The sequence below is a fragment of the Acromyrmex echinatior genome, chromosome 12, assembly GCF_024713525.1.
Source record: "Acromyrmex echinatior isolate Ae372 chromosome 12, ASM2471352v2, whole genome shotgun sequence".
Lineage (NCBI taxonomy): Eukaryota > Metazoa > Arthropoda > Insecta > Hymenoptera > Formicidae > Acromyrmex > Acromyrmex echinatior.
The window spans coordinates 10325648-10347684 of record NC_141863.1 but is presented as its reverse complement, the minus strand read 5'-3'; the positions used below and the strand labels follow the sequence as shown (position 1 = coordinate 10347684).

At 31.9% G+C, this 22037-nt stretch overlaps 2 pseudogenes; one reads left to right on the top strand and one right to left on the bottom strand.

Moving 5' to 3' along the window:
- The first annotated feature begins 14037 nt into the window (after window positions 1–14037).
- LOC147907868 (uncharacterized) lies at window positions 14038–17832 on the top strand (annotated as a pseudogene).
- A 1574-nt stretch (window positions 17833–19406) lies between these two features.
- LOC147907867 (uncharacterized) lies at window positions 19407–21450 on the bottom strand (annotated as a pseudogene).
- Window positions 21451–22037: the final 587 nt, after the last annotated feature.

Here is a 22037-nt window from a genome sequence, read left to right as displayed (position 1 = left end):
ATTCATTTATATATATATATATATATATATATATATATATATATATATATGAAACACGTGTCCATATATTGACAATAATATATGTTACATCTTGACTCAACCCTAAATGATATTGATCATAGGAAAAAGTGATACTACAACTGTATTTCGATATTCACTGCGAGTACTGAAAATACGTAACTATAGATTTTCAGTATTGACAGTGTACATTGACACATGGGCCTATATAATAGCATTTTTCCTGTCGTACAATGTCATTTTAGGTCAGGATGTGATATGTATTAGCTATACATAGATATTACACATATAATATACATAGCTATACCATTTTTTGCAATGTTTAATAAAAATATGTAGAAGTTAATCATGTTAAAATATTAGTGATGTACTTAAATATAATACACACATAGGCAACATTATACAATATTGCATATATGTACTATAATGTGTGAATATACATACGTTGCAGATAGAAGTTATCAATGCTAAGCTATTTATGCATTCTCTGTGTTTAAATGTGCAATATTAAAATTATATACATATATAAAATATATATATAATATATATATATAATGCGTGTATATATATATATATATATAATATATATATATATATATATATATATATATATATATATATATATACACACATAAAATGAGGATTTATCAGAGGATTCGTAATTTGATTATTTTTTTTAAGATGTTACGTCTGATCATCTGTGTTCGACTATCGTTAGCTTTGATTTATGTTCGTTGTATATTCTGATATTGAAAATATAAAAGTATATATCACTAATATTTGATCATAAAAAAATATATCTCTTTTTATTAAACGTAGAAAAAAGAGAACATCAGTACACCTTTTTGTTATACGTAACAAAAAGAGATGAAGTAGCTACATACGTATGTGAATATGAATTAGAAATATATTTTATAATGTGTGTACACATCATAATGCACATAAAATATAATTCTAATATTCACTAATAGACTAGGTCTATATTATATCTGCATGAAAAGCTAAGTATGAGTAACTTCTATCTCTTTTTATTATGGGCCTTCTACAATAATACATTAGTTACAAATTAGAAGTCAGAAGCTAAAAATTGATCAACCACAGCCAATTTTTAGCGTTTGACTTCTTATTTATGGCTGATTTATGGCTTATAATTGTAAAAGGCCCATTAAATAATAAAAAGAGATGGAATAGTTACATATGTATGTGCAATGTATTTACGTACTGACAATACATGTTACATTCTAAGTTAAAATGACATTGGGAATAAAGAAAAAAGTGCTATTACATTACACGTGTATACATGTATTTCAAATACATGGTTGCATCCGAAAATATCTAAGTCACAGTCAGAGTGTTCATTTAGTAAAAATATACTTATTGTAACTTGCTGTTAGTAACGTACATTGACCTGTAAGTGTATATATTTGCTAAAACACTTTGAATATAATATACTTACATACATTTCATAAACGTATAGCATCGTACAAAAATTATGCATGTGACTATTGACTATGTAACGTATTATATGTTGTATATATATTAGGTGTTGGAATTAATTCGTAGCGTTTTTTAATGAAAGAATGTTATTTATTTCACATGAGCATTAAAAAATACATTAATGAAAGTACTTCCCATCACTTGTAAAACGCTACGAATTAATTCCAACACCTAATATATATATATACATATATATATATATATACATATATGTATAACATATATATTATATAGGGTGTCCAAAAAGACTCCGGATTTAGGAGCTGAACATAAAGGTGACTATAACTATAATCGTAAAGGAATGTAAATTATACTTGTATCGGCATGCATAGTACGCCAAGATATAATACGTTGACCTATGATTCACGTTCTCTTCTATGATTAAATTACGGCCATTCTTGTGCTATAAGGCCATTACATAACGTTTTTAGAAAAAACATTTTAGACAAAAGTTGTAAGGTTTCAAAGAAACTGTTTACTGATATTCAATTTTTTTTCTTCATTAGTTTCTTTGTTTCGATCATGTCAAGCAATCAACTTTTGATTCCATCATGACAATACATCTATTCATATTTCTTTAATTGCAGACGCAAAATTCTACAAATTGGTTCCGTAATTGTATTTCACCAAATTTGATAACAGAATGCCTCTGCCAATATATTAAAAATAGTCAGTCCACGATGAATGCCTCTGACATTTATCTGTAACTAGCCAAAGCACGATTTACGATTATGGCATTTTGTTATAACTAGCCAGCTCACAATTAACGCCTCTGACAGTAAATTAAATATAATCAGCCCACGATGAACGCCTCTGATATTTATTTGTAACTAGCCAAAGCACGATTTATGACTGTGGCATTTTGTTATAGTTAGCCAGCTCACAATTAACGCCTCTGACAGTAAATTAAATATAGTCAGCCCACGATGAACGCCTCTGGCATTTGTCTATAACTAGACATTTTGTTATAGCTAGCCAGTCCACGATGGACGCCTCTGATATTGGATCATAATTAGGCAAAGCGCAATTTATTGTTATAACATTTAATCATATCACTTGTATGATAAATAAAAGTGATATTTTCACGAATAACATAAAGATGCTAACCTTTCTCATTCTGGCTTTATAGGGTGCCTTCCAATAAGAAACACACATCACAATAACCAATTTTGGCCTTCTAGAGTGCCTTCCAACAAGAGACAGTGTAACACGGTGCATCATTACAATCTTGTTCGCTAATACAAGGATGAGATATTGTACTGTATTGTACTGAGTCGCTTGTTAGAAAGCACCCACAATCTTCTCTTATCAAAGGCAGACAATATTCTGCTACTACATTTTTTCTATTTTGTGGACACAAAACACTATATAAATATATATATATTAGGAGTATAAATAAGTTTCCGCCGTTTGACAAAAGATGGTGTCACCAGTATGTTATGGTTAAAATTGTCTGCTGTAAAACGTCATATCGTAAGATTGGACATCTGGTAACAACATAACCTTGAAATATTAGCGATTTTGTATCAGCATCATATATCTTTTTTCGTGCGAAAATGTCGAGTTTTGAGCCGAATAAACGTCATTTGCGGGAGCTTTTGATTTACTTCTTTAATTTGAAGAAATCTGCAGCTGAGGCGCATCGATTGCTTGTAGAAGCATATAGTGAGGCTGCCTTAAGTGAAAGAAGTTGCCGTGAGTGGTTTCAAAAGTTTAAGAACGGTGAATTTGACGTCGAAGACAAAGAACGTAGCGGAAGGCCGAAAGTGTACGAAGACGCGAAATTGGAATCATTATTGGATGAAGATTCGTGCCAAACGCAAGAAGCACTTGCACTTACATTAGGAGTGACTCAACCAGCAATTTCACATCGCTTAAAATCATTAGGAATGATTCAAAAGCAAGAAAATTGGGTTCCATATGAACTGACGCCGAGAAACGTTGAACGCCGATTTTTCACATGTGAAATGCTGCTTGCCAGGCACAAACGAAAGGGTTTTTTGCATCGTATAGTCACTGGTGATGAAAAATGGATTCACTACGATAACCCAAAGAAGAAAAAATCATGGGGACCACCTGGCCATGCTTCAACAACAACAGCCAAGCCGAACATTCATGGAAAAAAGCTCATGTTATGTATTTGGTGGGATCAGCTTGGTGTCGTATATTATGAGTTGCTCAAACCGAACGAAACCATTACTGGGGCTCTCTACCGAACACAATTGATGAGATTGAGCCGAGTACTCAAGGAAAAACGCGCCCACTATTACTCCAGACACGACAAAGTTATTCTTCTGCATGATAATGCTCGTCCACATGTTGCGGCGCCGGTCAAAACCTATTTGGAAACACTCAATTGGGAAGTTTTATCCCACCCGCCGTATTCACCAGACATTGCTCCTTCTGATTACTACTTGTTTCGATCGATGGCACATGGCCTGTCTGAGCAACACTTCACATCATATGAAGATATAATACCAAAAATTGGGTCGATTCGTGGATAGCTTCAAAAGATGAAGCGTTCTTCCGATGCGGTATCCGTATGCTGCCAGAAAGATGGGAAAAAGTAGTGGCTAGCGATGGACAATACTTCGAATAAAACATTATGTACCGTTCTTTCACAATAAATGCCCAATTTTTGATAAAAAATGGCGGAAACTTATTTATACTCCTTATATATATATATATATATATATATATATATATATATATATATATATATATATACATGCATATACACATTACACACACACACACACACACACACACACACACATATACACATATATATGGTTAGGTATAGAACACTACTACACTACACAGTACTGTTGCGCGGCAACGATACTGTGAACGCGGGTCATACTGGTTACAGCTGATTGACTCGTATAACGCTGTTGTTTTCTACACATACAGCGTCACGCAAATGATATATGTATGCATATATATATATATATATATATATATATATATATACCTATACGCATACATACAAAAAATATTTATTTTTCACTCTAAAAAAAAAGATACATAATCGATATCATGGTCACATTATCTTTTCCTTAGCGACTAATTAAGAAAAGGCGTTCACCGTATCTATATTCACGTTATTGTAAAAAAACTCTCTATTATCTTTGAAGTTCTATTATTGATACGTCATTTAAGTGTATTCTCCAGATATATTTATTCCACTAAAAAAAAAATACAAATAGATGACCAGATATATGACGCGGTAAAGTAAAATTTTATATTACATTCTGTGGCACAAAAATGTGATCAGTAACTCTTTGAAACTGAATCATAAAAATAATAAAGTAATATTTTAAAAGTACACTACATTTAGTAAAATGCATTAAATTATTAATATGATGTTCAATCACTATTATTAATAAAATACAATATTATGTAGGAAGGAAAATATTTTCATGACAATTTGCTGGAAGGTATGGTCGCAGCATGTTTCGTATATTATGACGCTCTTGAGATACACGTCCACGCGTGAGCGGTTCGGCCGTCAAGAGTCGAGCGGTTGTGAAGGAAAAGTAGGCAGCATTTCAGAAATCGACTCGAAATGCGCAACTAATTTCGAGCACATTGAAGTACACGTATATAATTTCTGAAATTTTATAAAAAGTATATTTGGAGTAATATGTTTATTAATAACGTTATTTATTAAATAAAAATTATGAAAAAAGGAAAAAGCAGAATCAAACATAAGATCTTCAATATTCTGATCTTGCACTCAACGCCCGAGACCACGTTGAGTTCTTGCAGATCACCTCGACGAACGCGGTACATATAATGCACGAAAAGTCGTAAACTATTGTATATCTCATCAATGTTTACGTTTTGAAATCATTTTTGCTATCATACATTAATGAGAAAGATATATAATTAATATAATTTAATAAAAAAAAAAATGAAAGAATTTTAATTCACAAATACAGTTGCCAGTTCTCCGTTTTTTTTTTTTTGGCAGACTTCGGTTGCTTGGACTAATATTTAATACTCCAGCAGACGACAAAAATTGGAGATTTTCACATCTGCTGGAGTATTGAACATTAATCCAAGAAACCGAAGACTGTCAAAAAAAAAACGAAGAACTGGCAACCGTGTTTATGATTTAAAATTCTTTCAATTTCTGTTGTTTCGATAGAGCGAGAAAAAAAACAAAAACGGATAGAAGCTCCGATTGTAATCGATGAGTCTCCGCGCGGACATGCCGAACTGGGCTCGTCTAGCAAAACAATGAGCCTTTCTCTGTCCTTCTCTCTGTGATCGCTTGTTTCTAGTGACCGAAAATATTTTGTCGGTGATCTCGGCCGCTTGGCGTGTATCATAAGGGGAAAAGAGACATTCTAGATAATACATAATTTTTATTAAATTATATTAACGCTTTGCCCTACGATTTAAGTTTTGATGGCGAGTGCCATAATTAACAGCCTGGAACGTGTTGTTTATGTTTGGCCCGATAGACGTACCACGGCTCTCATCAATGATACTTATGTTTGGCCCGATTTCTTTACCACGAGTCTCACATGATATTGTAAATGAAAGGGTTAATCATATACCTTTCTCATTAATGTATAATAGTAAAAATGATTTCAAATCATTTTTGCTAGTGATAGTTGACGAGATATAGTTTACGAGTTTCCGTGTACTTTATGTACCGCGTTCATAGAGGTGATCCGCAAAAACTCAGCGTGGTCTTGGGCGTTAGGTGCGAGATCAGAATGTTGAGGATCCTATGATCCTGCTTTTTCCTTTTTTTCATAATTTTTTTTTAAAATAAATAACGTTATTAATGAACATATTACTTCAAATATATTTTTATAAAATTATAAAAATTATATGTGTACTTCAGTGTGCTCGGAACTAGTTACACATTTCGAGTCAATTTCTGAAATGCTGCCTATTTTTCCTTTACAACCGCTCAACAGTCGATGGCTGAACCGCTGGATCGCGCGCGGACGTGCATCTCAGGAACGAGATGCATAATTTTAAACTGGAATGACTTAACTCCAATAATTCCGCGATGTCTTCTTTATTCAACATGTGAATAAAGAAGGCATGTTGAATAAAGAAGACATCACATAAGACTAAGAAAAGTAAAAGATTATATATGCATTGTGACGTGATGTTTTCCGTCTGTCACAAGGGCCGCATGGCCTGACCGAATAGTGCAGTATAGCGTCCTGGGTCCTCTCACATTTTGGGGGCGGACGCACCTACGCTTTTCCCGCGTCGTCGTTCGTGTACCTTACGCGCTCCGCGCTGCCGTTTTTATTTTCCCGTTTCGGTGTATTCTCGTACCGAGGGTTACAGAGGCCGGCGACTCCCGCGATCTTGGCGGAGTGACGCAATCTCACCGGGGAGAAGAGGAGGAAGAACGACAAGGATTGAGAGTTCAGAGACGACCGCTGAGGACAGACCCGCCGGGGGGCATGATACCTGGCCCCGGGTCGCACGCAAGTGATATCCTTCCCGTATTCGTTACGCTTTTTTTTATTGTCGCAAAGCATTTCTTATCGCACCCTCTTCCAGGCATAAAGCGGATCGAAAATCGGCACGACATGACGGGGAAGGCCACTCTGCGCTACAAGGACGGCGAGAGCCCCGGATAGACGCCTCGAGGCCACGAGGCGGCTTGAGAAAGACTACTGTGATCTCTCGAATTTCGCGCGCCAGGACATGCGATGGACATGACGTGGTTTCCGCGATTAGCGGAAAGCCGCGGGGCCACGCGCCAATCAGGCGCGATAAGGCCCCCTCGCGGGGATAACGAGCCCTGCGTGTGCCCGGGAGCATTAGCGCCCGGCACTTGAGCTGTGGCCCGCTCGAAGAGAGCACACGAGAGGACGCAGGACGACAACCGATTACGAGCCTTCCAAGGTCAGCTAGAACGAGCTCCTGCGAGAGACCCGCGGTGTGACGAACGTCACCTCTGTGAAGTCGCCGGGTTCTGCGTCCGGGAGGCGTAGCTATCGAATTTATATCGGATATATAAGAGTGAGTGCACGTGGCCTCATCGTGTACTAGAGTTTCGCGGGATCAGAGTACGCGTCGCCTCCCGGAACGGCCCTTGTCGTCGGGATAATTCTGGAGCGTCCGCCAAGGCCACAGCCTCGTCATTTGTGTCGGGTTTTCTTTTATCGCGGATCATATGTTACGTCGAAGCTTCGGGCCGTAGTATTGTCGTGTATCGTATCGTCTTGAGCGTCTGTAACGTAAGATTTGCCTGTTTATTCGGTTTCATAGCCCTTAAAGTCGATTGATAATCGCAATTGATGAGTGTGCGTATCCTGTCGTATCGAGATTGTGTATTGCCGAGCTTGCACGTATTCGAGCTTCCCCTGCATCTCGGCTGAGCAGCGCGAGGTTCCGCGAGCGCGCACGAGGTCACGCCGTGTCCACGTTACAAGCTGCCGAATTCCTTAGCATTTGCGAGGAAATACTCTCGCGAATTATTCGTATAATTCGCGAGAGTATTTCTGTGTGGCGTGAGCTCGTGTCGCGAGAATGTAACGAAATTGATACGCCTAGTGTAAAACCTCGGTCTTATGTAAATCAGTTGTTGCTCTCACGTAGAATTTATCGTCTCGGTTGTATCGCCAAATGTAAATGTGTAAACTCGAAGACTCATTTAATTTATTTGTTACTTTTGTTATTGTTAAATTCGTGTGTACTTTATTCTCGCTCCTATTCGCTCCTTCAAACGATCTGCTATCCTCGACCATGAACCGCCCCCTCTGCCATTTCCGAGGCTGAGCTATTGGTTGAGAGCCCGTCGATATTCGCAGCTCATTAAAAATGGCATAAAGAAAATATCGCGTAATTTCTGGAAAGAATGGCACGCTCGCTCGTGCCTGGCGCCCAACTATTGTTTTGTAATTATGTGCCGCCCTTAAGAGCGATCGCGGGAAGACGCATTTTTGTCACGTTTCGTTTAACGTCACCCGGCATCCGATCGCCTACGAGAACCTTAGCTGTGAATGTGCGACGAAGTTGCGCCACGCTCGTGAGTGCGGTTGCAGCATATATATATATATATATATATATATATATATATATACATATACACATATATACATATACATACATATATATATATATATATATATATATATATGTTATTATATATATATGCATCAATAATTTACTAAATAAAATGTATGTAAAAGACAGAACAGTGTAATTAAAATAATTATCTTCATTTGTATTCATATGTAAATAATATGATATATTTCTTGTTTAGGAAGAAATTATTTCAACAAAATTGAAATAACTAATATCATATTTATTTTATTATTTTTCCTTTCAAAAGAAAAAACTTTTACCAGATCACGTTTATTGATATGGGCCTGAGTAGGTTGATAATTCAGATCATTTCTATAGTTCAGCGACGCACTTTTCATGACAGCGCCGCTGTCGGAATTTCGCGGAACTAAAATACTGCTTAGTTTCATGGCTTCACATCAATTTCACTCGTAATATACAAACGAAATTTTTGGTTATGCTTTTCTCTTATACTAAAACTCCTATCGCGTTTCTAAAAGCATAGGATTGTTCGTTTAGGTTTTCCGCAATTCGCCAGCTACTTTTTATGAACGTGCAAAATCTGAAACTCTTATATGCAACACATATTGTGATGTGTTGACTACAGAAGCTGATAACAAAACTGTAAGTCTTTAATTTTCTTTCGTTTTTCGTATTCAAATAGCGAATTGCGTTGTAGTCGATATTTTAATTGTGGAGAAGGATTTTTCAATCCATAAACATAGTTACGAGAAATTTAATATTTAATGATAAAACAGGACACTCCAGCATCCCCTTAAGTTCTTAGAAAATCTGTCAGAGGGCACTCGCAGTGTCATGTCACATTACTTTTTGACAAGTAGCATCTTTCAGCTGATTACTGTCAAATTTTGAGCGGAATTCATCGCGTGATTTCATTTCTGTAAACGATTAAAGCGAAGAACCTTTGTATTTTTTGCAAAATGGAAAAAGATGAGTTTCGTGCAGTGATCAAAACATCTGATCAAACATCTACATATGAAAGGTTTAATGCCGAAAGAAATCAAAGCCGAGTTGAATAATGTTCATAGTACATTTGCACCAGCGTTTCAGCGTTTGTGACTGTATACAATTGAGTGAATGAATTTAAACGTGATCGTACATCCACATGTGATGCACCTCGTTCGGGACGCTCCAATGGAGGTTGCTACGCCAGAAATCATCGATAAAGTCCACGATATTGTTTTGACTGATCGACGAGTGAAAGTGCGAGAGCTTGTTGAGGCCACAGGTATATCACATGGCACAGTGATTTCAATTTTCCACGAACAATTGGATATGAAAAAGCTATCGGCAAGATGGGTGCCGCGTTTGCTCACTGTGGACCCAATGCGCGACCGTGTGACGATTTCAAAACAATGTTTGGAGATGTTTCAACGTAATCCAGATGAATTTCTGCGTCGATTCATTACTGTGGACGAAACATGGGTCCATTACTTCACATCCGAGACGAAGGAACAGTCAAAACAATGAACTTCACCGAGTGACTAGCTCCGAAGAAGGCAAAGATCATGAAGTCGGTCGGAAAGGTGATGACCACAGTTGTTTGGGATGCACGCGATGTAATTCATATCCATTATCTTCCGTCGAAGCAAACGATCAATGGCGATTACTACGCAGCCTTATTGGATCGTTTCAACAACATTTTAAAGAAAAAACGTCCCCATTTGGCAAAGAAGAAAGTACTCTTTCATCAAGACAATGCACGGGTTCATACGTGCCCGGCACCGATGGCCAAATTCAACGATTTCCGCTACGAATTGCTTCCCCATCTACCATATTCGTCAGATTTAGCTCCCTGCGACTATTTCCTGTTTCCAAACCTGAAGAAATGATTCGGAGGAAAGAGATTCACCACCAGAGAACAGCTCATCGCCGAAACAGAGGTTTATTTTGAAGGGTTGGACAAATCATATTATTCGGACGGCTTGAAAAAGTTGGAGAATAGTTGGATCAAGTGTATCGAGCTGAAAGGAGACTATGTTGAGAAAGAAAAATGAATCGATCAAAAAAAAAATGTGTTTTACTATATTTTTCTAAAAATTTATTGACTTGCCCTCGTATATTTTTCACTTTGTTATATCAATTTCATGAGATATCTTATATTAAAAATTCAATTTTTTTACTTTGTAATTTTTCATATTTTTTTAATTTAAAAAAAAGAGATTAAATTAAATTTTATATAACACTCTATCTTAAAATTTGATTATTAATCTTCTATCTAAATAATTTATTATTTTTTAAAATTTTACCCATTTCTAGTATTTACTCAAAATAAAATCGATATTTCATAATAAGAACTTTTTTTTTGATACATTATCTTATATATTTAATCAACTTTAAAAATAATATATTTCTAAGCACATAAATATAAAAATCAATAATCGATCAAAATTAAATGTTATAGATACAATACAAATTCTTAATGTCCGAATATTTCGGCGCCTTATCGTAGTACTAACAACATCTCAAATTGATTGTGATTAATATCCGAACGTTTCGGTGCACAGTTACATCTGAGATAATTAAAAAAAGTTTTTAAATTAAGAATTTGTATTGTATTATAATATTTAATTTTGACCGATTGTTAGCGTTCTTTATATTTATATACTTACCATTTACACGGTTGTACTTATTTTTTAATATATTTCTTTTTTTATTTCAGGTATACACAAAATACTTAGATATATAAAACAGTTATAACTATATATTATATAAAATTTTCATTTAAATTTAATATTATTCATAAATATTTATTTTAAAATTTATTATTATTAATTATTTTTAAATTAAATTTTACATTTTATCAATTTACGTTGTGTATATAAAAATATATTTTAATATTATTTTAAAAATAAGTATATATTATATATGTACAGAATGTCTCGAAATAATCGCAAACATTTCATGGACAGGTAGAGTGAACTAAATTGAGTCGAAAAGTCCTATACCATTTTGTAAGTCCCCAATAGTTAACGAGATATTAATCCTTAAAGATAGCCGAATACGCGTGTCCGTCCGGCCTACTACTGCGAAGTGTATACGCGCCGCGCATACCGCGAACCTCCATAGCTCGGACGACGGTTATCCCCGTTCCCCACTGTCCGCGCGCCAAACGATCGGTAGGCGTATACACTTTGCAGTAGTAGGGGTGCCGGGTGGGCGCGCGTATTCGGCTTTCTTTAAGGATTAATATCTCGTTAACTATTAGGGAAAACTTAACAAAATGGTAGAGGACTTTTCGACTAGTTTATTTAGTCCGCTCTACTTGCCCATGAAATATTTGGCGATTATTTCCAGACACTGTACATATTTATTTAAAAATCTATTATTTAAAAAAATTATACTTATATATATATATATATATATATATATATATATATATATCATTATACTTATAACTATACTTATATTTGATGATGATTATGATACAATGATAATAATAATAATATTGACAATGATATTTATATTAATAATGACAGTTTGATTTTTAAAAATAACAAAACAAAATAAAACGCTCTTTAGAAGAAGAAGAAGAATTTAAATGACAACGTCGTGAAAAACAAGCAGAATATCAACGTCATCGATGAATCTATAAAAAATGTAGTTAAAAATAATAAACTACCTGAAATAATAACAAATCAAAATATATTGTTAAAACAAAAACGTGTAAAATATCAATCCTATTAGAGATTACAAAAAAATCAATCTCATTTAAACATTAAAATTACAACATTAATTAAGGAAATTACCACGGAATATTATATTGGTTCCATGAATGTATTTTGCATTCATTGTAACGCAAAACATTTTGTAGCAGAAAAAATATCTAACAGAGGCAATTCATTTCATGATTGTTATAATCATGGTGCAGTATATTTAGAACCATTACCTGAACTTTCACAATTTCTTCAAAACTTATTCAATAAAGATATAGCAAGATCTTGGCAATCATATGAAATTTAATAACTTTTAAATTTATTCGTAATTACAATAGTTCATTTTCATTTGCTTTTTTTAATGCTAATTTGATTAATTTTCAAAACAGACGACCTCCTAGTCCGTATTGCTTTAAAATACAAGGATAATTATATTATCAAATTAATACGACATTATATGCCACACAAAATGGGAATTCAACTTATGGTCAACTTTTTATTGTAGATTCAAATGAAGCAATAAATCATTATCTTGACCAAAATGAGAACTTAGATTTTGAAATAATACAAAATCTTAAATAAATAATGCGTAAAATTAATTTGCTCAATCGTATCAAATGATGAGTGAAGAATTAAAAAATCAAAAACAATTAGAAATGGAATTTGGTAAATCGTTACCAGAATTACAATTATTATTTACTTTAAGACCAGGAATAAATCGATGTCGATATAATGAACAAATAAAGTTGCTGCTGTATTTTCTACTACTGCTGATGGAGAAATTCCAGAATCATACGTTATAATACGTAATAAAAATACCAAAACTTTACAAAAAGTTAGTATTATGGATTCTAATGTTGAACCATGGATATATCTATTGTTTTATCCATATGATTATCTCAAGGATGGCACCGTCATTTAACAAAATTAAATAATAATAGACGAATAATTAAGAGGATAATACGTTAATATCACATGGCTATTCGTAATGAATTTAATGTCTTTTTCAGGACGATGTTTATATCAACAATGGCTTGTAGATAATTATGTAAAAATTGAAAAAGGTAGAATGGATTATTGTGAAACTCGTTAAAAAGAATTGCGTTCTAAAAACATATCAAGGTTTAATAGATTACATGCAAAATATGGCAAATAACTTGAATGGACATATTGGAAAAATGGTTATATACTTCCTTCTACATTTATTGAATCACCATGTAATATGTTACAGAATTATCAAGATGCAATGACAATTGTTGCTAAATTTGGTAAACCAGATTTCTTTATAACAATGACTTGTAATCCAAAATGGCATGAAATCGAAGAAAATCTTTTATATGGTTAACAAACTTCTGATAGTCCTAATATTTGCACTCGTGTTTTTAATATTAAAAAATTTATTTATTAGATAGATTTAATTACTAAACCAAAATTTTTTGATTAAATAATAGCATATGTATATGTTATAGAATTTCAAAAACGCGGTTACATATTCATATGTTAATCACTTTAAAACAATTTTAAAATAACAACTCCAGAAATTATTGATAAATATGTATTTGCCGAAATTCCTAATCTATGTGAGAATCGTAATTTACATATAATCATGAAACATATGATTCATGGATCTTGTGATGACTGGTGTTTAATAGATGGACGATGTTCAAAACATTATCCAAAAGTTTTTCTTGATCAAACAAGATTGGATGAAAATGCTTATCTATATTATCGTCGACGAAACACTGGTAAAACTTTTAAACGGTCCAACAAATATATAAATATAAATTAATAATCGTCATGTTGTTCCATAATGTCTTACATTATGTTATATATTATATTTAATTGTCACATTAATGTTGAAATAGTATCCAGTATCAAATCTGTTAAATATTTGTATAAATATATTTATAAAGGCCATGATGCTGCTGCAATAATAATTCAACCCACAGAAAAGATAATCGTTAATCAAATGAAATAAGTGATTATATTGAAGCTCGTTATGTTGGACGTGTAGAAGTTAGCTGATGTATATTTGGTAAAAAAATTACAAGATAAAAGTCACGCTATAATACGTTTATCAGTATATCTACTTAATGAACAAGATGTAGTCATCGAAAATTAAGCTATTAAAGATGCATTAACTTCTGCTTTAAATCAAGTTACAATGTTAATAAATTATTTTGCATTAAATTTACGCGATAAGAAGCAAGAAAATATTTATATACAAAAATTCCACAATATTATACTTTTAAAAAAGAAAAAATCAATGGTATAGAAATATATCACATTGGATTAAAAGAAGTAATTATTTTAATTGTATAGGTCGAATGTATTCTATTAGTCCACAAACAAAATTATTTCATTTATGGTTATTGTTACTTACTATTAAAGGAGCTACAAGTTTTAACGATTTAAAAACTGTAAATGAAAAAATGTATCATTTTCAGAGACATGTTTGGTTTTAAGTCTAATTAAAGATGATGATGAATAGAAACGAGCTATAAATAAAGTTGTTGGATAGATGATGTCAACTTCATAAATTATTTGTTCGTATTTTAATGCATTGCCAACCATTATATCCAGAAGAACTTTGGGAAAACTTTAAAATAGCAATATCAGAAGATTATATATTTTGGGAATTACAAAGAAAGCTTATGCACAAATTAACACTCTACTTATTGCTGAAGGTAAAAGTTTTGCAAATTTTCTACAAGTGGAACAATTAATAAAAAATAATAAGGAAGAAGATTATATAACAATTGAACAAGCTATGGAAATAGGTGACAAACAATATAATCAATTAAACGAAAAATAAAAAGAAATATTTGATTTAATATTAAATAGATTAAATAATAATAATAATCATAATAACAATTGTTTTTATATTGATGGTCCAGGTGGAACTGGTAAAACATTTATATACACAACTATTTATTATTTAACTCAAATTCAGAAGAAACGTATATGTATAATGGCTTTTACAGATATCACAGTTACTTTCCGCTGGAAAAACAGTTCATAAAACTTTTGGATCACCAGTTCCATTATTTGCTGATTTATCATCTATTAAAATTCAAACTAAAGAAGCTTAATATTTAAAAGAAGTAGATATTTTTATTTGGAATAAAGCACTAATGGTACCTCCATATGCTTTAGATATTATGGATCGAACATTACGTGTCATTATGAATAATGATTTATGATGGAAAAATTATTATATTGGGCAGTGATTTTAGACAACTTCTTTCTATTAAAATAGGGGATACTCAAAGTAAAATTATAAATTTTTCTATTAAATTTAGTTCTACATGGAAATATTTTATGAACTTTTCTTTAACAAAAAATATGTGAGTTCTTCCAGAAAAAATTGAATTCGCAAAATTTTGTTAGATATGGATGATGGAAAATTAAATGACTCTAATGACAATATACAAATCCCTAATGTTGTATAGCACCAAGTGATGCAGATACATATGGTGACTTAATAAGAAAAAAAGAATTTGATAAAATGACTAAATGTGCAATATTTTCTGCAAGAAATATTGATGTAAATGAAATTAATCAAGTTGTTGAATTATTAAATATAACAGAACAACGAATTAATACAAGTATATTAGGTAGCGCTGTAAATTGTGATGATAATGATGATATTAGTGAATTTTTATCACCAGACTATTTAAATACTTTATCTCCATCATCTCTTCCGCCTCATGAATTGCGTTTAAGACCAAATTGTATCACTATGTTAATAAGAAATCTTAATATTAGTGGAGGACTTTGTAATGGAATAAAATTAATGATTATAGAACTTGCAGATCACTGAAATGTAAAATTTTAACGGGTAACAAAATAGAAGATATTGTTTTTTTAAATCGGATAACGTTATATTGTGAAAACGTATACCCTTTTTATTTAAAAGAAGACAATTTTCAATCGAAATAGCTTTTGCTATGACAATTAATAAATCACAAACATTTGAGTAGGAATAGATCTTCGTAAAGATGTTTTTAATCACGGATAACTTTATGTTGCTTTTTCACGAGTTCGCTCTTGGTAAAGATTAAAAGTTTATCTTGGTAATCAACGAATTAACAAACATGTTAAAAATTATATATATAAAGAAATATATTTATAAATTAAACATATGTTAATTTAGATACTATATTCTTTAATGATATTCCATTTCATTATAAAGAAAAAATATAAATAAAACATACACACACACACATATTTAATAAACATCAATTAACAATAATATAACATCAATGTTATATTGTAATTTTCCATTTAACAATATAATAAATATAATATAACACATTCAGGATAAGGTCATCTATTATGGGATAGGTTCCCAATATGAGAAAGTGAGATTTCTGCTAAACTAATAAGCGCATGTGGTTGATTTTTATTATAAATTTATTTAAATAATATATAATAATATATTATATTAATATATATTAATTTATTTAAATATCAGTAGAGAAACGATTCGAATCATATTACATGAAGATTTGGGTAAAACGAAGGTTTGTGCGAAGTTTGTTCCACACACATTAAGAAGCGATCAAAAATCAGCGAGAATCAATTATTCCAGAGACATCGTTGCAGCCGCAGAAAATAATTCAAACTTCCTAAAATCAATTGTTACGGGTGATGAAACATGGTGCTTTCAATATGATCCAGAAACTAAGTGTCAAAGTGCGGAATGGAAGTCAAAAAATTCACCACAAGCAAAAAAAGTACGAAAAGTTCCATCAAAAATCAAAACAATGCTCATCACATTCTTTGATAGCAAAGGTATTATTCACAAAGAGTTTGTTCCAACTGGCCAAACAATTACTGGTACATATTATCTTGAAGTTTTAAAGCGATTGACAGTGATGGACAGAATTCATCGTATTCGCCCCGAATATCGTGAACCAGAAAATTGGTCTTTGTTGCATGATAATGCACCGAGTCACACTTCATTGATTGTCCGTCAATGTTTGACTCGAAATCGTGTCTCTGTGTTAAACCATCCACCGTATTCACCTGATTTGGCCCCCTGCAACTTCTTATTATTCCCAAAATTGAAATTGAAATTGAAAGGACGCTTTTTTGATGACATTCCGACCATCCAATCAGCTTCTACACAGGCACTAGAGGCAATTCCGCAAACTGAGCTAGAACATGCATTTGAATCACTATTGAATCGCTGTAACAAGTATTAAAGCCAGAGGAGAATATTTTGAATAATAAAACCAAAAAATATGCATATTGTTGTTTCAATTATGATTTTCAGGCCCTGTCCGGGAACATATTTGTCGTACTATGTATATTAGAACGTAGCCTACATTGTATGTGTACATAATACTAATATTTCTAAGGCCCGATTCCACAAATATAAGATTATCAATTCCGGTTTTTTTCTCAATTCCAAAACTGGACTATTTTACAAAATAAAATAAATCTTACATTTGTGGAACCGAGCCTAATACATGTTTTCGTCCTTGCTAAGATGGTAATGTAGAAAACAGAAAAAAATATCGATAATTAATCGATCGAATTTCTTGCATGATCACATTAACTCAAAAGACGTAGGTATCTTATATATTGGAAATGAAAACCTGTAAATCGATCTTGATTAAGTTCAGCCTTCGCTCCAGCATTCCCTTAATAAAAATCAACAACCCGAATCTGTCTCGCTAAATCATAAATTTTCTGAAGCATAGTCATTATTACAATCCTTTGAAAGACAGTTGTCAGAAGCGAAATTAAATTCCTTTTGTTAAGCAAGAGATGGAGATGAAGATACAAGTTTATTTAGTTATTGGTTATCTTTAAAAAAAAGCAGAGACTTGTGCAACCTAATAAAAATTCTGAAGTAGGAATTAGTCAACAACTTTATGAAGATGCTCAAGTACACTTACAATCTAATGAAAATATTCTAAATACTGAAAATGTTTTGCAAAAAATATATATAAATGAGCTTGGAATAGTTTTTGACGATCCTCAGAAATCTAGTCACATAAATGAGAAGTCACTTAGTCATTTATCTAATGTATCGCATATCAATGAGTCTAATGTGCAATCACAATTGTTTTTTTTAGTATCATTTTTTTATTATCAACTCTTTACTCAGCTTCCTTTCCTTGCATATACTAAAACATAGTAGTTTTTCATTCTGTTGTCCTTTTTTATTCTGTTGTCCATGGTAGACATAAGTATTTTGTGATTATTGTTGCACAGAACGCAAGAGAAGATGAATTCTTGCACCAAAAGTTCTTCAGATTCTTGGAGATAGTGGCGGCACCAGTTATCGACACGTTAAACAATTTCTCCAACTTCTTTAATTTTATATAATTAATATTAAAAATAAGAATTATAAAATTATATATTTGATCAATAATCCTTTTACGTTCTCCATAAATATTGTATTATATGGTCTTCTCTAAGATAATAAGTAATTTGTATCTAATTAAATAAAGTACTCAGCTTGAAAAAATCACAGTACCGACATACTTAGCCGTAATAATTGACGCATGTCGAATGCTGTCTTCGACATTACATTATTTATACATTATATTATTATCTATCACTTTTGTCTTTATATTTGTGTTAAATAAGAATAAATTAGTTAAAAATATTGTACAACACACATGTTGAATAAAATAATTACTTATATTCAATATACAATATATATGTATATATATATATATATATATATATATATATATTTATTAAGTTTTGTCATAGAAGTCATACATAATTTGAACGTAAATTTTAATTATTTTTTGTTTTAATGATAAGTATTTATCACAATATCCTGTTTCTATTTCTACAGGAAATGCAATCATTTTTATCGATGCATTAAACAAAACATTTATCTAAATATAAACATAAACATTTTTTAATTTATCTTAAATATATCTTAACAAAATATTTTATTTTACTTTAATATTCTCTTATTTAATCTCACCTTTAATTTTACATGAACAAAATGTGTGTTATGGTATTACTAAAACAACAATTATTAAATAATTATTGTGTATATACTTAGTACACACAACTTAAATCTTAAATACTTTAAAACTTCAACGAAGTTCAAAATTGAGCTTTTAAATAAGATATTTTATGAACAGTTCGAAAATATTATTTCAACTATTTAATTTCTTTTTTTTTTGCAAAGTTTTGCTTTTTGGCAGCTAATTCTTTGTCTTCTTTTCTTTCTTACTTGATTTTTAAATTTTCAGCTTTCTTCTCATTTCGTTTTCTTTTTCTTTCTTCTTTTACATATTCGGCTTTTCGTTTTTCTTCTAGTTTTCTTTGTATGATGTTCTATTCGTTTATCAGAAGAGGCAATTGCTGGTATTTTTTCTTTACTTCTTCTTAATTTAGGCTTATTTTTCTCTTCTGGCAAAAAAAGAAAGTCCTTGAAGGTAGATGGGATATCTCTTGCCTGAGGATGTACAGGAACTGAGCAAGCATTTTCTTTCTATTATCAATGATAATTTCTTCTTCGTTTGTACAAAGAACGATTACATTACTGCTTGTTGTAAAAAAATTTTCATGTAGAATATTAGAATTTCAAGAACTTTGTTTAACGTTATCCAACAATTGTGATTGCACATTAGACTCATTGATATACGATACATTATATAAATGACTAAATGATTCCCTTCCTTTATATGACTAGATTTCTGAGAGTCTTCAAAAACTATTCCAAGCTTGTTTATATATATATTTCTTGCAAAACATTTTCATTATTTAAAATATTTTCATTAGATTGTAAGTGTACTTGAGCATCTTCATAAAGTTGTTGACTAATTCCTACTTCAGAATTTTCATTAGATTGCACAAGTCCCATATTTCCACTTTTTTTTAAAGATAACCAATAACTATTATAAATAAACTTATATCTTCAATATCTCCTTTTGCATTGCCCTATAAAAGGAACGAATTTAATTTCAGTTCTGATAACTGTCTTTCTAAGGACTGTAATAATAATTGTGGTTCAGAAGAACTACCGAATTGGCGAGATAGATTTGGATTATTGATTTTTATTAAGAAGCCAAAAATATTCATTTGCATCTGCATTGAATAAAAATAAATCATATTTCCGAAAACTATTTTTAAAAATACTGTGTACATCAATCGCGTTTAATTCTTCGTTTAAAAGCGAGGCAAAATACATTTTGGTTAATTTTTCACCGTTGTTCTATAGTCGCCATTTCCATCTTTGTCCATCGCACTTTTAATGGCCGAAACAAATCCAACATCCATCGGCTGTATAACGTGGATGGCATTAGGAAATAAGGCCACTAAAATTATTTTATTGCTCAAACAAAAACGGCTTAAATTTAAGTTAAATGCGAGGAGTGTCCGTTAACATATGATATTACTGGAATATCTTCTTTAATTGTCTGTGGATAAAAAATATTTGTAATAAATTCGAAAAAATGTTCTGCTATCATCCACTATGCTGTTTTTCCAATAGCTATTCTGATGGTGCAGAGTTTGCTATACATGATGAAAGACGCTTGCATGCAAACATTATGGTAGCAACAAATCATCAGCTGCATTTCTCATTAACGTGGCAATACACTCTTTATCATTGCAATTAACTACATTGTAAACACCATTTTCGTCTTTAGAAACTAGAACTTTGTTTTCTATAGGGCTTAGAAAGAAAGCATTTTCATTGCAGTTGAATATACGTTGAAGATCTTCTAGAACTGATAATAAATCTTCTTGCTCAAAATAAGAATAAATTTCATGGACTCCTAATATTTTCCACAAAGCCTGAAGCACGAAGTAATGTCAAATTTTACGACTTTCGGTTTGTTATTTCTGGATGTCTTCTTAGAAATGCTTTATACCAGTATCTTCCCGATCTTTTATCAGTAAAACAAATACTGCGTTTTAATTGAGTAAGTAACATATGAAACACTGTCGAAACTGACTGGTCTTTGGTGATTGGCAATTCAAGCTTAGAGACTTGTTTTATCCAATACTTTAGTTCAATCTTCTTCAGTTGTCAAAATAGTTGGTGATTTCATTTTACTTATCTCCGGCGTTTTATTTCATATTTTACGTGAAACAAAATTGTTCGTGAACCACCAAATTTTTTGCTTGCAACTGAAATAACTATTCCATTTCTGCATGCTGCTAAAACGTTCTCTATATCATGTATAGAGTAATTTAATTTTGGAGCAATTTCTACAAAAAATTAAAACTTATTGACACAATATAAGTTAAAAAATTTTTTAAGTATAATTTTTAAAAATAATTATGCCAATCTGTAAAAGTAATTGTAAAGTAAAAAATCAAAATAAATACAAAAATTTGTCAATAATTACGACGGTAGAATATTAAACTCATAATCGTAGTTAATGACGCAGAGGTTTATGTGATTTATTTAATACTTCTATTGCTCTATCATTTGTCAACAATTGCATTTTTAAGAAAAAAATTTCTAAATAACTACGAAGTAGTTAGTTTCGTGATTAATTTTATTAATTCTTAATGATCTAAAAAATTTCAGGGATTACGGCCATTGTCATTAATGTTGCCGTTTATCGTCGCAGTTAACGTTGCCGTTGCCGTTGTCATTGACGTCAAGGTTGTCGATAATATTGACGATTACGGCGCGATTTACCATTGCCGTTGCCGTCAACAGCAACGGAAACTTCAACGTTAACGGTAACGGCAATGGCAACAGCAACGATAACGACAACAGAAAAGGCAGCGTTAATGGCAACGGGAACGGAAACTTTAAAGGCAACAGCAAAGGCACAGTTAACGGCAATGTTA